Below are 14,904 nucleotides of genomic sequence, written 5' to 3'. Positions count from 1 at the left end.
TAGTCAATTCTATCAAAACAGTGTAACTGTATATGAGAGATTGAGAAAGAAAAATATGAAGACATTAAAGATGAATACTATGTGATTGATTTCCATTCAAAGACGGTGTATTATTCTATGTTCTTTGTTCTATTGAATAATTCTATGAAGATGTTGAAGATTATGGTTAATTCTATCAAATCCGTGGGAGATATTTATAATGATGCTGCGTGAAGAATTGCTGTTTTCTTTGTTTTGGTTATCAAAAGAATGAAATAAAAGCTTGTTGATGTTACAAGATAGATTTTCTTGTAGTAGAATCCCCTTTTTCTTAGTGTTCCTCTTGGGGCTCCATGTTTTTGCTGCGTAGCCGGGGAAACTTGCCATCAACAAGCATAAGAAGAGGTTGAAAATGAAGGAAATGGCATTGCCAAGAAGAGGAGAACTCAATGGATGTTTGCAAAGTTCCTTCTTCCACTGAAGAGTTGGAGATTCTCATTATCAAAGCCACTTTCCACAATAAGTTCATCCCACAATGGCGAAAACATATCACCATCATGATGCATGCTCTATGTGGTGGACTGTTTCCTCTTCCTGTTGAAGCAGCAAAAACTTGCATCTTGGTGGAAAATTGTTTGGGAACAAACTGAGTAGCAGAAACAAAGAGAATGATCATCCATGGAAGATTTGGCATTCATTGAGAAGTTTCCAGACATCATCAAGTGGGAGATCATGAAGAAGCTTCAGGAGTCGTGGTCTGTGGAGGTTCACGAAAAAAAGAAGGAAAAGACTTGGAATTTGTTCATGGATGCTCAATAGCAAGATACGTGGGATGCTTGGTGCACTGACAATCTTATGTTTGTCCAATTAGCAACCCATTGGAAGTTGGTAGACAGAGTGTTTTTCACAACATACACTGTTGAAACCCTCAAAAGCTGGCATTATTATAATGACACAACAATGATCCTAAGAAGAATGAGTTTTGATACTTTCAGAATGGAATATCTTCCCCTCCGTAGTGGTTTGAAAGCCGAATTTAGAGATGTTGAAAAGAAGGAAGTAGAAGAGATGGTGGCTAGAGAATCCATCAGAGACTGAAGCCCCTCTTTGATACTATCATGTTGAGTACAGAACAACTGGTTGGAGCCAACCCCCTGATGAATGATGCAATCAAGAGGCAAGCATTAGAACAAGTCTAGAGGTACGTGAGAAGAGAGAAGGCAAAAAACAAAGCTGAGAACGAGCTAGCAGCAGAAGCCTCCTTTGACGCCATAAAAGCACTCTTTACAGAAGTCCCCATGGTGACTCAAGGTCCCCTTCCTAGTCAGATTCATCCTGGAAATATTGATAAGAGGCTAGAAAATGTAGTCCCATTGCCAGTTTTTAAGGGAGAGTACAATGAAGACCTTGATCTTCATGTAGCAGAGTTCATGGTAGCATGTGTGGCTAACAATGCCAGAACCCCTGAGCATTGGTTAGCAATATTCCCCACCACTTTCAAGGGCGCGGCGTTTCAGTGGTATGAGAGACAAGTAGCAGGAACTTTTGGCACATGGGACAACCTGAAGTTGGCCTTCCTCACTAAATTCAAGCGTGAAGGTTTCGAAGAGCAGATGTGAGAGGAGTTCATGGACCTAAGTTAGTCCTCTGGAGAAAGAGTAGAAGCTTATGTCTTGCGAATGGAATCCATCCTGAAGAGATGGACTAACCATCATTTGGACGAAGGTATTCAGAAAGGAGTGTTTCTTAGAGGTCTACAACCAGAAGTTCGCAAGTTCGTAGAATTGAGAAGACCAATCAATCTGCAAGTTGCAGTGGAAGGTGCAAGATTGTATGACAAAGTTGAAGCAAGGCTGTCAATGACTCCAGGAAGAGGAGTCTTACCTCCTCCTATGTCAGGAATGGTATACCCACCAAATGCAGTCCCAGGGACAGTTCCCTAATCCTATCCCTAGATGCAAACAGTGCCGCAATATAATGCACCTAATCCACTATGGTCACCACAGGCGACAGTGCCTCAAATGATGGTTCAACCACAACAACAGTGGCCTCAAACAGTTCCTCCAATGGCGACTCAACAACAGTGGAATCCTACTAGCTGGAATCAATAACCATAAGTCTGAGCAAGAGCTTTGAATCAAAGCCAGAATAGAGGACCTTCTGGAGCGACTCAACCAGTGTATGCAGTAATTACTGACGCTTCCCAAAACCCTACTACAAGCACTTCAAGAGGTGAAAATCTGAAGGACTACTTATCCAACTCAATTGCAAGTATCAAGAAAGAGCTTCTAGATGTGATTACAGAGTAGCTACAGACGCTGAAGGTAAATATAGCCAATATATCCACTCTTGTGGGAGCTGGAAGAGATGTGATGTGCTCTAATACATGGTGGAGAAAGTGTCATCAAGCGAGACATTTAGCCACTGAATGTACCCAAAAACCAACCATTCTTGGAGCCTTCTGTTCCTACTGTTTGCGGAAGAACCATACAGAGGATATTTGCTCTTTGAAAGAGATGCAAGAACGAAGATAGAAGGATGAAAATGTAAGACTCAACTTTCTAGAATCCTAAATGACAACACAGGATATTGGACCAAAGCCTAGGGAATTTGGTTCTAATTTCGGTCCAAGAAGGTTTCCCTCTCAAAGTTACAGAGGACAACAATTTGGTGGTGGTCAGAGATTAGAGGTGGAATGTTACAGGTGTGGAGAAAAGGGTCATATCTCCCCAAATTGTCCAAACCCTAGATGATCTGTGGATTACAACCCCTTATGCAACCGATGCAAAGGTGAAGGCCACACTACGAAGGACTGTCCAAGCCCAGCCCCTGTAAAGGCCAATGTCATTGATAGCCAATAGAAGGTACAAGAGCATGCCTCCAATTTGGTAGAGTTGGAAGTTGCCGCTGTCATGCGCACAAAGAAGAAGGAACCCAATGTTTAGAACGAAAATAATTCTCCTGCCAAGACTGTGAAGTTCAACCTACCAACAGAGGGACAAAGCCGTACAAAACAGAACAGTGCAGTACATAGCATTGCAGTGCCACAGAGAGTTACAGAGATAGTCCCAGAAACATGACCAGAGGTGCAGGAGATAGATGATACAGAAGCACTTCCAGAAATAGAGGAAGTGACAATTCTGCAATTACTAGAAGAAAAAGGAAAGATGAAAATGGGTGTAGCCACATTCCCCACAGCAGGCTGGAGAAGCCTATGGATCCTATCAAAGATTATGACTTGGTCAAAGACCTAGACACTTTTAAACCAAACCTAACATTCCGACAGTTGCTAATGCTATCTCCTAGCTACCGAAAGAAATTCAAAAGCATCTTGACAAAAAGATGTGGATTAAGGATTGCTCCTTCAACAGCGACCAATACCAATAAGGCCTCGGAACCTGTAAAGGAAGTCGATGTGACTAATGCCTTCCTAGATCGTGGAACCCCAGAGATTAGTGTATGGATAGAAGGATGCTTTATTTTAGATGCATTGATTGATGGAGGCTCATCAGTAAACATAATGACGGATGTGACAATGAAGGACTTAGGGTTGCAAGGAATTCAACCTACACAGTGGCTTATCAGATTGGCAGACTAAAGCAAAATTAAACCGTTGGGCATCCTCCCATATGTAAAAACAACCCTTGCAGGAAGAGACTATTAGCTGACATATCTGGTGGTCAAGCCAAATTCTTATGGGACCTCATACCCTCTGATGTTGGGAAGACCTTGGCTTTTTGAAACAAGAGGCAGGACGGATTGGTTCAAAGGAACCCTAACCCTAGGCAGAGGACCCAACAAAGTAGTGTTGAAGTTGTATGGATCGCAAAAAGGCAATGGATCCACATCCATTGAAGTTATAACTGACTCCTCTAATGAGGTAACAGATGGTACATCAGGAGATGAAGAGGCTATTAAACAGATCTTTCCTAAGAAAACAGAGGCACAATCCCTAACCGTGGGTACTGCAAGACAACTGCCAAGGGAAGGAAAATTCTTGTCCATGGGAGAATACCTCCTGCCTCAACTAGAATTAACTTCTGAAATCGCCTCTTACAGTGAAATAGAAGCATAGATGTACTGTTCTCCCAGTTACATGACAGCCGCAGAGATAGAATAGAGGTAGAACAGAGACAGAGTGGATACAGAGACAGAGCAGAGGTAGAACAGATATAGAGAAGTAATAGATACAGAGATAGAGGAGATGCAAAATAGAGACAGAGCGAATACAGAAACAGTCACAGACACAGAGCCAGATCCAGAGCTAGAGCCAGAGACAGAAGAAAAGTCAGAACCTGTAATAGAAGCAGAAGCAGATGCAGAGGCAGAAGATTTGTTCTTCTCCTACAGAGCCTCTATAGAAGGAGAGACAGAGCCTCCAGAGGAAGAGGATGAAAATGATAAGGAAGAAAATGAATCAGGTTATGAAAGTGTAGATGAAGAATTTCCTCTGATAGTGGATGATCTTATTGATGTCCCTACAGAGACCTCAGAGGCCGAAGATCTCAGGGTGTTGGATGGAACGACCATGGTTCCATTTGGGTTGGCCAATGGACCACAAAGTATGCATAATCTGTATAAGCAATGGATTAAAATCATAAAAATTAAGTTTACTAGTGGCTCCTGTTGCCCTGACCATTCAGTCTAGAGAAAATATGATGATGATGCCCCCTGCCATATGTGATATTCCTAGACGCATCCTCTGAAGATGAATCCCTAAGTCTAGAAGAAATTACCACTCACACAGAAGCAAACAAAGGTCTGATACCCTTCCAGCAACCTCAATAGAAAAATGAGTCATCTGTTTAGAAGGGGGACACTGGTTCTGGTGGAACATCAGACGAGGATACTACTCTCTTGAAAGAGTCAGACCTCTATCCAGAAGCAATCTGTGGGACATATATCCGCGAAGTGGAAAGTGAAAGACAAGTAACGTTCATGGATATTGACGGTACTGAACGCCACCTGAAAGTGGGCCTCAATCTTTTAGAAGAAGAATTAGTGGTCATGCGAGACCTACTCAAAGAGAATTTAGATGTGTTTGCTTGGTCATACAAAGACCTAAAGGGGATTGAATCCACAGTATGCCAACATCACATTAACCTAGATCTTGATGCCAAACCTGTAAGGCAAAGACAAAGGCGTATGAAACCTAATTACTCTGCTCTGGTGAAGGCTGAATTATTGAAACTTCTTGAAGCAGAGTTCATCTATCCTGTGGCTAATAGTGAGTGGGTTTTGCCCATTGTGGTAGTACCCAAGAAGAATGGGAAACTTCGAATATGTGTCAACTTTCGAAAGCTGAATTCGAAGACAAAGAAGAATCATTTCCCTATCCCTTTTACAGACTAACTGTTGGATACAGTGGCAGGCCATGAGCTCTATTCCCTCTTTGATGGATTCAGCGGATATAACCAAGTCCAAATCGTAGAAGAGGACCAATCCAAAACAACCTTCACCACAGAATGGGGGGCCTATGCCTATATAGTGATGTCATTTGGGCTCTGTAATGCTCCTGCCACCTTCCAACGAGTAATGATGGCTGCCTTCCAGAATCATTTGCATAATTTCATTGAGGTGTATCTTGATGACTTCTGTGTCTATAGCTTGATTTGTGAGCACTGGGGACACCTGGAGCAATGTTTTGACAGATGCCAAGAGTATGGGATTTCTCTCAGCCCCGACAAATGTGTCTTTGGCACCTCCTCAGGAGTTCTCTTGAGCCATATTGTCTCAGCACAAGGGATTGCAATAGACCTGGCGAAGATTGAGAAGATTGCTGCTTTAATAGCACCAACAAACCTCAAGCAATTGAGAGGATTTCTTGGCCATGTGGGCTACTACAGAAGATTTATTGCACATTTTGCAACCAAGGTAGCCCCTCTGCACAAGCTCCTAAGTAAAGATGCAGATTTCCTTTGGACTGATGACTGTAAAGAAGTCTTTAATGCCCTAAAACAGTGCCTTATCCAAGCACCTATTTTACAACCTCCTGATTGGACGGAGTTCCATGTGCACACAGATGCATTAGTTTAGGGGCTATGTGCTATCCTATGTCAAAAGGGCCCCTCTAAATTAGATCAACCGATATATTATGCAAGCCGAAAGGTCACTGATAGGGAACGGAACTACACAGTGACAGAGCTTGAGTGCTTGGCAATGGTGTTTGCACTGGAGAAGTTTCGACAATATCTATTGTCAACGCATTTCAAGTTCTACGTGGATCATGAAGCCCTGTCCTTCCTAATGAACAAAGCAGATGTTAAAGGATGATTGATGAGATGGTTGCTACTATTCCAAGAATTTGATTTTGAAGTAGTCACTAAGGCTGGCCGTTCCCATGTTCTAGCCGATCATCTATCATGGATCCCTCAAATAGAAGACAAGGAACAGGATGATCCAGGCCTTCCTGATGCTTCTTTGTTTCTAGTTGAAACAATTACTCTCTGGTATGCAGAGATAGCCAATCTCCTAGCAACTCAACAGTATCCTCTTGGCATCTCAAGCCGTGAGAAGAAAAAGCTTCTGTTAGAATTAGCCCCCTACGCCTTGCTAGGCGGTGCATTGTACAAGAGAGGCAAAGATGAAGTATTGCGAAGATGTGTTGTAGGGGATGAAATCGGTATAGTATTGAAAGCATGCCATGACAAACCATGTGGTGGACACTTCGTAGGAGAAGCGACAGCCACATGAAGGCTCTATTGGTGAGATACTGGTAGCCGACCCTCCACAAGGATGCATATGATTACTGTAAAAGATGTGATGCTTGTCAGCGAATGGGAAAACCCACCAAAACAAGTGCCATGCCACTGCAATCCATTCTTCCCCTAAAGACATTCGAGAAGTGGGGGATTGATTTCGTGGGTCCTATTGATCCACCCACCAGACGGAAGCAGAATAGATACATCCTATTATGTACGGATTATGTCACAAAGTGGTGTGAAGCTAAAGCTCTGAAGCGGGACGATGGTAATAGCATAGCCCTGTTCATGTACGAGAATATTATCACCCGTTTTGGCAGTCCCCTTGAGCTGAGCCAATGGCCAAGTTGAAGTCACTAATCACATCCTTTGCTTGATTTTGACAAGAATGATTGCCGCACATCATCGTGACTAGGACGATCGATTTACAGAGGCCCTCTGGGCATACAAAACCTCTCATAAGGCAGCTACAGGACAAATCCCTTTTCAGCTAGTGTATGGTATAGAAGCCGTCTTCCCTATTAGCTGGAATTGCCCTCTCTGCGAGTGGCAGTTAAAGACCACTTGGGAGATAATGAGTCACTACAACGTCGTCTCCTGTACTTGGAATGCTTAGATGAGATACAACGGATTGCCCTATAGTGCATGGAAACCACTCAAGCGCAACGCAAAGCTTATCATGACAGTTTCATCAAGCACAAGGAGTTCAAAGAAGGTGATATTGTCATAGCCTATGATTCGAGGTTTGACAAGTTTCCTGACAAGCTTCAACAATGGTGGATGGGCCCGTACAAGGTGCTTGCTGCTGTCAATACTAACAGCTTTGTTCAGGTGCAAACCGTTGATGCCTTTGATGATCCCTTTCTGATCAATGGCTATCGTCTGAAGATGTACTTCCCTCCCTGGGGATCTTGACAATCACAATCTACCTACCCTTTCCCTTTTGGGCATTGCACTGTCCTTCTTGTCGTGCTTCTGATAGCCCTTATGATTCTCCTCATGAGGCGGTCTCGTTCTGCTAGCCCCTCGCAGAAACCTCTCAACCCGACCTTGTTCTCTTCTCGTTTGATCCAACAATGGTGGCGAGGTTGGTCATGACACATGGTATTTCTACCGTTTTCTTTCTTAAACGAAAAAAAAGGAAAACAGAAAAAAGGAAAAATAACAAGAGAAAAAGAAAAAGAAAAAGAAAAAAAAACTGTTATGGGAGAAAAGGAAAAAATTCCCTGTCATAACAGGCCTCGTTCCAAGAAAATGTGTAAAGACCCTTTGGCGGGAAGCTGACTGTGGAAAAGATGGTAACAACCCTTAGTTCAGGATAGCTGACTCACCAGCATAACCTTTCCAGTAAGTAATTTGAAGCCACCTCCCTTGGTGCGCTGTCTCTGTGATATCAGTCTGTCTGCCCTTCTTAACAGATGACTCTTCTTACAAATCATTGAAGTACTAGACTTGTTGGATGCCTCCCTAGGTATGCCTCTTCCTCAAGATCCTGATGACAACAACAACCGTCAAGATCTTCATCATCAACCCCTTGAGTGATGTGAGCTTTCATCCTAACAGGATGGGGATGTGAGAATGGGTTGCCCTCTATATCTTTCAATAGAGCGTGAGATAGAGGGTGGGGTGAGTGACCAGTTTTTTCCTTCAAACCAAATGAGAGGTGAGATGTGTGAACGAAGTGTTGCATGCGCGGGGGGATGGGCCTCTCAATGCATAATGCACGATCTGTTCCTGTGCACTGCACCATAAGGCTCCCTGGCCTTCCTTTTTGCACTGTATGCCGGCATAGGATGGGATGCACAGTTGCACCATCAATTGCGGACAAGGCATACAACCTCTGCACAAGTGACTGTGAGGATTACATCAATGGGTTTCAGGAATGGGTTTCCCTCTGTATCTTTCAATAGAGCGTGAGACAGAGGGTGGGCTGAGTGTGACTAATGTTTCTTCAATCAATTATCGAGAGGTGAGGATTGAGGGACGTTGCAACAATTGGAGTCATGTACATTTCTGTTTCCCTATGCACCCATGGGATGGCTCTCTGCCATTAGCACATGACACGTCATTCTGTCCTGTACATTGCACTACAAGGCTCCCTAGCCTTTCTCCTTGCACCTATGCCAGACGGGTTGGACGCACTAATGCACCATCAATTGTGCACCCTGGCATGCTCTTTCTACACCATCCCCTTGTTGATTCCTAAACCAGGTGTAAGCTCTAGGTTTCATCAGTATTCACTCGAGTGATGTTAGTAATGGGGCGAGTGACTGCTCTTTCAATCCATTTGAGTGATCGTGAGTTGAGTGCAATATCCCTCGTCATCGACGAATTTCCTGTGATTCCTTCAACCAGCTACCTCCCTGGGTGCTGCTGCTTGGTCTCTGCCACGAAGTACAAAGGACGTGAGCTGTGAAGACACCTTGTTACCTCCTGCAGGTCGACAATGACACAAGACGCAACCTCGATAGTCGATATCCCCCCTTGGTAATATGGGCCAAGTTTTTCTAACCCTACACCTTCTGTTTCTTAGTAATGGTCATGTCTTAAGTATGGGGACATTTGTGGTTGGTCTGATGTGTGGTACTAGGTCCTTCTTGTTTGGTTTACCCTTCCTGCTAAGGTTTTAAGTGTGGGGATGTGTCCTTGCGCGTCTATGTTGCATACCCCTATGCATATACCTTGTTCTGATCATATATCTACGCCATGGTTTCATTTTACCATGATGGGGTCCCTTCCCCACTCTTCCGTTCTATTTCACCCTATCCCCGGAGCTGTTCCTTGACTGTTTGCCTTTATCATTTGTTTTGTGACTTTTCCATACGAATGTACCCTACGATCACTGAAACTCACATCCAACCTTATAGCCGTGGGTTTCCCTTTGAATTGCCTATTTTTCCTTTTTACCAATCCCTATTCCGACAGATGGTTCTAAAGTTATTAATTTTTGAAGCGATTCCCGTAAATTGAACGGTTTTCCATGTGAAGGCGTCTTTATTGCTTCGGAACCTTGTTCTGCTATGCCAGCCATGTCCTACCCATTCCCCCTAATATTTTTTCCTTTTACTTCCTATCATTCCAATGCATGGTTCATCTGCTATTATTTTTTGCGAGTTTTCGGGCCTTTTTCGTGCTTGTTTTTCACAATTTTCCATGTGAACTTGTCCTATTTGCATCAGAATTCCAATTTGATTTGACAGCCGTGTCTTGTCAGCCTTTCCCCCACTTTTTTCTTTTTCCTCCCCCCTCTTCCGACTATTGGATTTTTAGTTATTAAATTTTCCGAGTGTTTTTGGGTGTGATTTTCATGTTTTTTCCACGTGAACCCCTCCTAATTCCTTTCTAACTAAGTTTTGATGCATTATTCCTGTGAATCCCTTTCTTTTGGACATTTTTCCTTTTTATTGTCCTCTATTCCGGTGCACGGTTCTTCCCGTATTAATTCCTGAGTCCATTTTTGGGGGTTTTCCCATGTGAACGCGTCCTATCTTGATCGGAACAGTGTTTGGCCATGATCGGGTTGTTGGACACATTTTTCTACACATTTTTCCTTCTTTCCACACTTCATTCTGATGCACGGATTTTTCGTTATTAATACCCGTATGTGTTTTCGTGCTTGTTTTTTGTGGTTTTTCTACATGAATACCCAGATTTTGCCCCGGACCTGGTGTTGCATGTTTCCATCATTTTCCCCTCGTCTCCCGACACATTTTCCCTTTTTACAGATTTTTGATTCGACGAACGGTCTGCATTTTATTAAATTTTATTCATTTTTGCCGTGCGACCGCGTTTCTCATGTCGCGCGTGAATGCACTTGTTTCTGGTTTTATGCGCCTCGGGACGCCCTTGTGAAGTTTGTGGTTCGTGCATTGTCGTCCCTGCCCCATTTGATCTCGTCATTGCAAATGTTGTTACGTCTGCTTGCGCATGTGCGCAGGACGGGGGTGCGTTATTTTCCATAGTCCTATTCAATTTCTTTTTATTATTAAAAAAACCAAATTAAAAAAAATCAACCACACAATAAACCAAAAATACACACTAAAAATATAATACATAATAATATTATTAATATTAATAACAAAAGACAAAAATAACAACAAAAACCCAAACCACACAACATTAAATGACACGAAAAAAAAACAAACAACTAAATTTACAAAATTTCAAAATTAAAAACATTAAAAAAAAACAACCAAAACGAACAAAAATAAAACACACATTTTTAACAAAACCATATATCTTCTCCTCCACGTGCTCCCCTCGTCGTCGTGCCTAGCACTTGTCGCTGTGGTCCTCTCGTCGTCGCTGTTGCTGCCGGACCTCCTCTGTCCACCGTCGTGCCTGTCGCCGGATCTCCTCCCCCATCTCGTCGTGCCTGCCGCCGGACCTCCTCTGCCCCCCATCGTGCCTGCCGCCGGATCTCCTCCCCCATCTTGTCGTGCTTGCCGCCCACGGACCTCCTTCTCCCCCATCTCATTGCTGCATGCCGCCAGACCTCCTTTGCCCCCCGTCTCTGCGCTGTTGCCCGCCGCCTTCGTGAATATGTCAGCTACCTGATCCTCTGTGCTGACATAAACTAGATCAATAAGACCTAGTAAAACCCTCTCTCGCACATAGTGATAATGCACCTCAATGTGCTTTGTTCTAGCATGATAGACTGGGTTATTTGCCAAGTGTATACTACTCATGTTGTCACAATAAATGACAACTGGCCCATCTGTAGACTGATGCATATCATAAAGTAGCTTATGCAACCAAGCTACCTCACATGCAGCCATTGCTGCACCCCTGTACTCAGCCTCTGTGCTCGACAAGGCAACTGTAGGTTGTTTCTTGGTGCTCCAAGTGACTGCAGCACTCCCAAAAGAGAACACATATCCACAGGTAGATCGTCTATCAGAAATACTACCAGCCCAATCAACATCAGTGTATCCATGCAACTGTATCTGAACCCCAGTCTCATAAAATAGTCCATACTGCAATGTGGACTTCACATACCTGAGTATGCGTCTAGCCGTATCCAAATGTGGTTTCCTTGGAGCCTGCATAAATTGACTTACCAATCCAACAACATAGCTCAAATCTGGCCTGGTAATAGTCATATAAATCAAACTTCCTACTATGCGTCTCTACATAGTAGGGTCTTCTAGAAGCCCACCTGCATCTGTGCTCAGCTTCACATTCTGCTCCAAAGGAACTGAAATAGGCTTACAGCCTGTCATCCCATATTTGGACAGCATGTCCAATCCATACTGCCTCTGCAAGAGCTGTATCCCACTTGGTGATCTAATCACCTCAATGCCCAAGAAATAACGCAGCTCTCCCAAATCCTTCATCTCAAACTTCTGCTTCAATAGCATTTTCACATGAAGAATATCTTCATCATTGTCACCTGTCATAATCAAATCTTCAACATAAATGACAAGTAGCATAATACCTTTCTCTGTTTTTCTCACATAAAGTGAGAAATCTGCCTTGGAAATCTGAAAGCCAATAGTGACAAGATGCTGTCCTATCTTGTCAAACCATGCTCTAGGTGCTTGCTTCAAGCCATACAAGGCTTTCTTCAACCTACAAACAAACTCAGGATGAACATCATGCACATAACCTGGTGGCTACTCCATATAGACCTCTTCTTGCAAATCACCATGCAAGAAGGCATTCTTTACATCCATCTGATGTAAAGACCATCCCTTTGATGCAACCATAGCAATGACTGCTCTTACGGTTGCCATCCTTGCAACCGGACTGAATGTTTCTTCATAGTCAATGCCATATGTTTGTGCATACCCCTTGACTACTAATCTTACCTTGTATCTGTTCACAGAACCATCTGCATTGTGCTTCACCTTATAAACCCACTTACAGCCAATTGCATTTTTACCTTTAGGCAAAGGTACCAATTCCCATGTAGCATTTGCTTCCAAGGCATCCATTTCTTTCAATATGGTTTCTCTTCTCTTCATCCAGGCAAGACTGGATGGTACTTGCCAAAGTTGGGTTCGGGATATCAGTTAGGACAATGACAAGGGTTGGAAAAACCTTCTTCACAAACTTTAGTAGGATGGAAATGGCATCTTCATCATGGATGGGTGCTTGAACTGAGGCAAGCTGTGCCATAAGCCCCTTCATATGTGAAATTAACTTGCTTAGATCTTCTCCATGTTTGTATTCCAAGCTAAAAAACTCAATCTTGAGAAATGTCTTGGAGTTCTTCCCTGTAGCACCATAGAGCTTTCAAGCTCATCCCACTTTTAGTGGAGAGTTGGTCAATATGATGAATTAAAGATTCATCTAAATGAAGCATGATGATGACCTAAGCCCATTCATCATCTTCTACATCAAAAGGATTGGATGGGTGAATTACTTTGGTCCCTTTTATGAAGGGCCAATAGCCTCTTTCCATCATTTTGTATTTTACCAAGACTTGCCAAGGATGGAAATATTTTCCATTAAATTTGTGAATTTGAGGCCTTACATCTGCATAGGCCATGGCCATTATAGGAAGGTCTTACCAATTGCCTTAAGCAATGGTAGTGTCTAGTCCTTTACAGGTGGCCAAGTACAATCGAATAGTAGAACTAATAGCCAAGTTTTAAAGTTGTAGAGTTAAAAATGGTTGGAAATCATATATATGCAATATCTCAAGATAGGATTTAGGAGGTCCTGTTCTTCGAACAACCCTTGATTTAGGCTTTACTATTTTTCTAGGTTTCAACGAGGTGAGCTTTGACTAATTTTAGGCTCTTCAAGATAATGTGGCCTATTAGAGGAGTTCTTAGTGGAGCATGGCTTATTGATCAACTCTATGCTCTTGGATGAATCATAGGAGAGTACAATAACACTTGTATCTCTGATGTACCAATAGACTAATATTGGGTTATGGTCTATGTGTTTATAGTTGTACACATAGCCTTACAACTAAGAAAGAAGAGATAAATGCTATAAAGCACTTGATGGATTTAATTAAAAAAAAACAAACCAAATTGAGTCAATATCCAGCTAGCAACATGATTGTAAAATGGAACATTAGTGCTTATAAGCACTCATCTCAAAGTTTATGCCACTTCAGATGTAAGATGTGGATTGTTTGATGAACTAAAGAGATCCATCAAGGGTAAGGACTTTGAAATAGAGATTTCAAACCTTCAACTAACTTTGGAGAAGATCAATCAGTGATTAGAATCACTATTAGTGCTCAGAAATTGAAAATTTTGAAGAATGAAAAAGCTTGACGCTTCCTGGCTATGGCTGCCAAGAAACAGGCAGTTAGGGTTTTGACTGATTGCAACCACCAAAGGAGGAATTTCACCAAAAACTCCTAGAGGGAGATAGCCCACTAGGGAGGCTTTGAAAGCCCTATGGTGGCCATGAAGATTTTGTCGCCTGCAGATCACGCCATGCTTTGGAACTTCACGCTACCTAAATCTGCACTGTTTTCTAGAACTGAGCAATGCTGCCCTCCATGTCGACTAATCCTTGCGTTTAATGTGCCATGATGAAGTGCCTTGTGTTGGGAAAGAAGTCCTCAGTTGAAGTTAGGAGCTGAAATGCTCTTCTTTGTCTTCCCCAAGTCCTCGAAGGTCAAGGGGTCAAGCTGGCTATGGAGGTTTGTTGAGAGTGGAAAAAGACTGAATTTTTGACCGATTTTTGTTGTTTTTGAGGTCTGAATGATTGATTTTTGATGGATTTAGAGTGATGTATGGGTGTTAATGGAAGTGTTTGAGAGCGTTTTGGATGATATTGATTATGTTTTGGAAGTTCACGATGATTCTCAGTAGAGATATGAAGCTGTGTGATGTTCTGATAGGTTTTGTTGAGGTTCTGATTGGTTATGTATACCTTTTGTATAGCTTATGTTTTGTTCTGATTATCTTCTTTATGAAGTATGGATTGATGATTGATGAAGATTGAGGTCTTTTGGAAGTTTATTAAATAGTTTTTGATAGTTTGGAATGGTTTGAGTATGAGTTATGAGGTTCTGATGACCTTCTGTAACCCTCTATAGACCTTCTGTAGAGCCTCTGTCTCTGCTCTGTCTCTGCTCTGTAACTGTTCTGTATCTGCTCTGGTACTATACTGTACTGTTCTGTAGACCTTCTGTAAGTGTTCTATAGAATGTATGTGTGACTTTGGGAAAGTTTTCCAACTTTTGGAAATGATTAATCTAAGTTCAAAAGAGCTAAAACAAATGAAAGAAGCAGCTGCTGAAGACTAAAGAAAA

Source organism: Lygodium microphyllum, chromosome 10 (genome assembly GCF_053477565.2).
Source record: "Lygodium microphyllum isolate KBCC chromosome 10, Lygodium_microphyllum_v1.1.10, whole genome shotgun sequence".
Classification (NCBI taxonomy): domain Eukaryota; kingdom Viridiplantae; phylum Streptophyta; class Polypodiopsida; order Schizaeales; family Lygodiaceae; genus Lygodium; species Lygodium microphyllum.
This window is presented reverse-complemented; position numbering follows the sequence as displayed.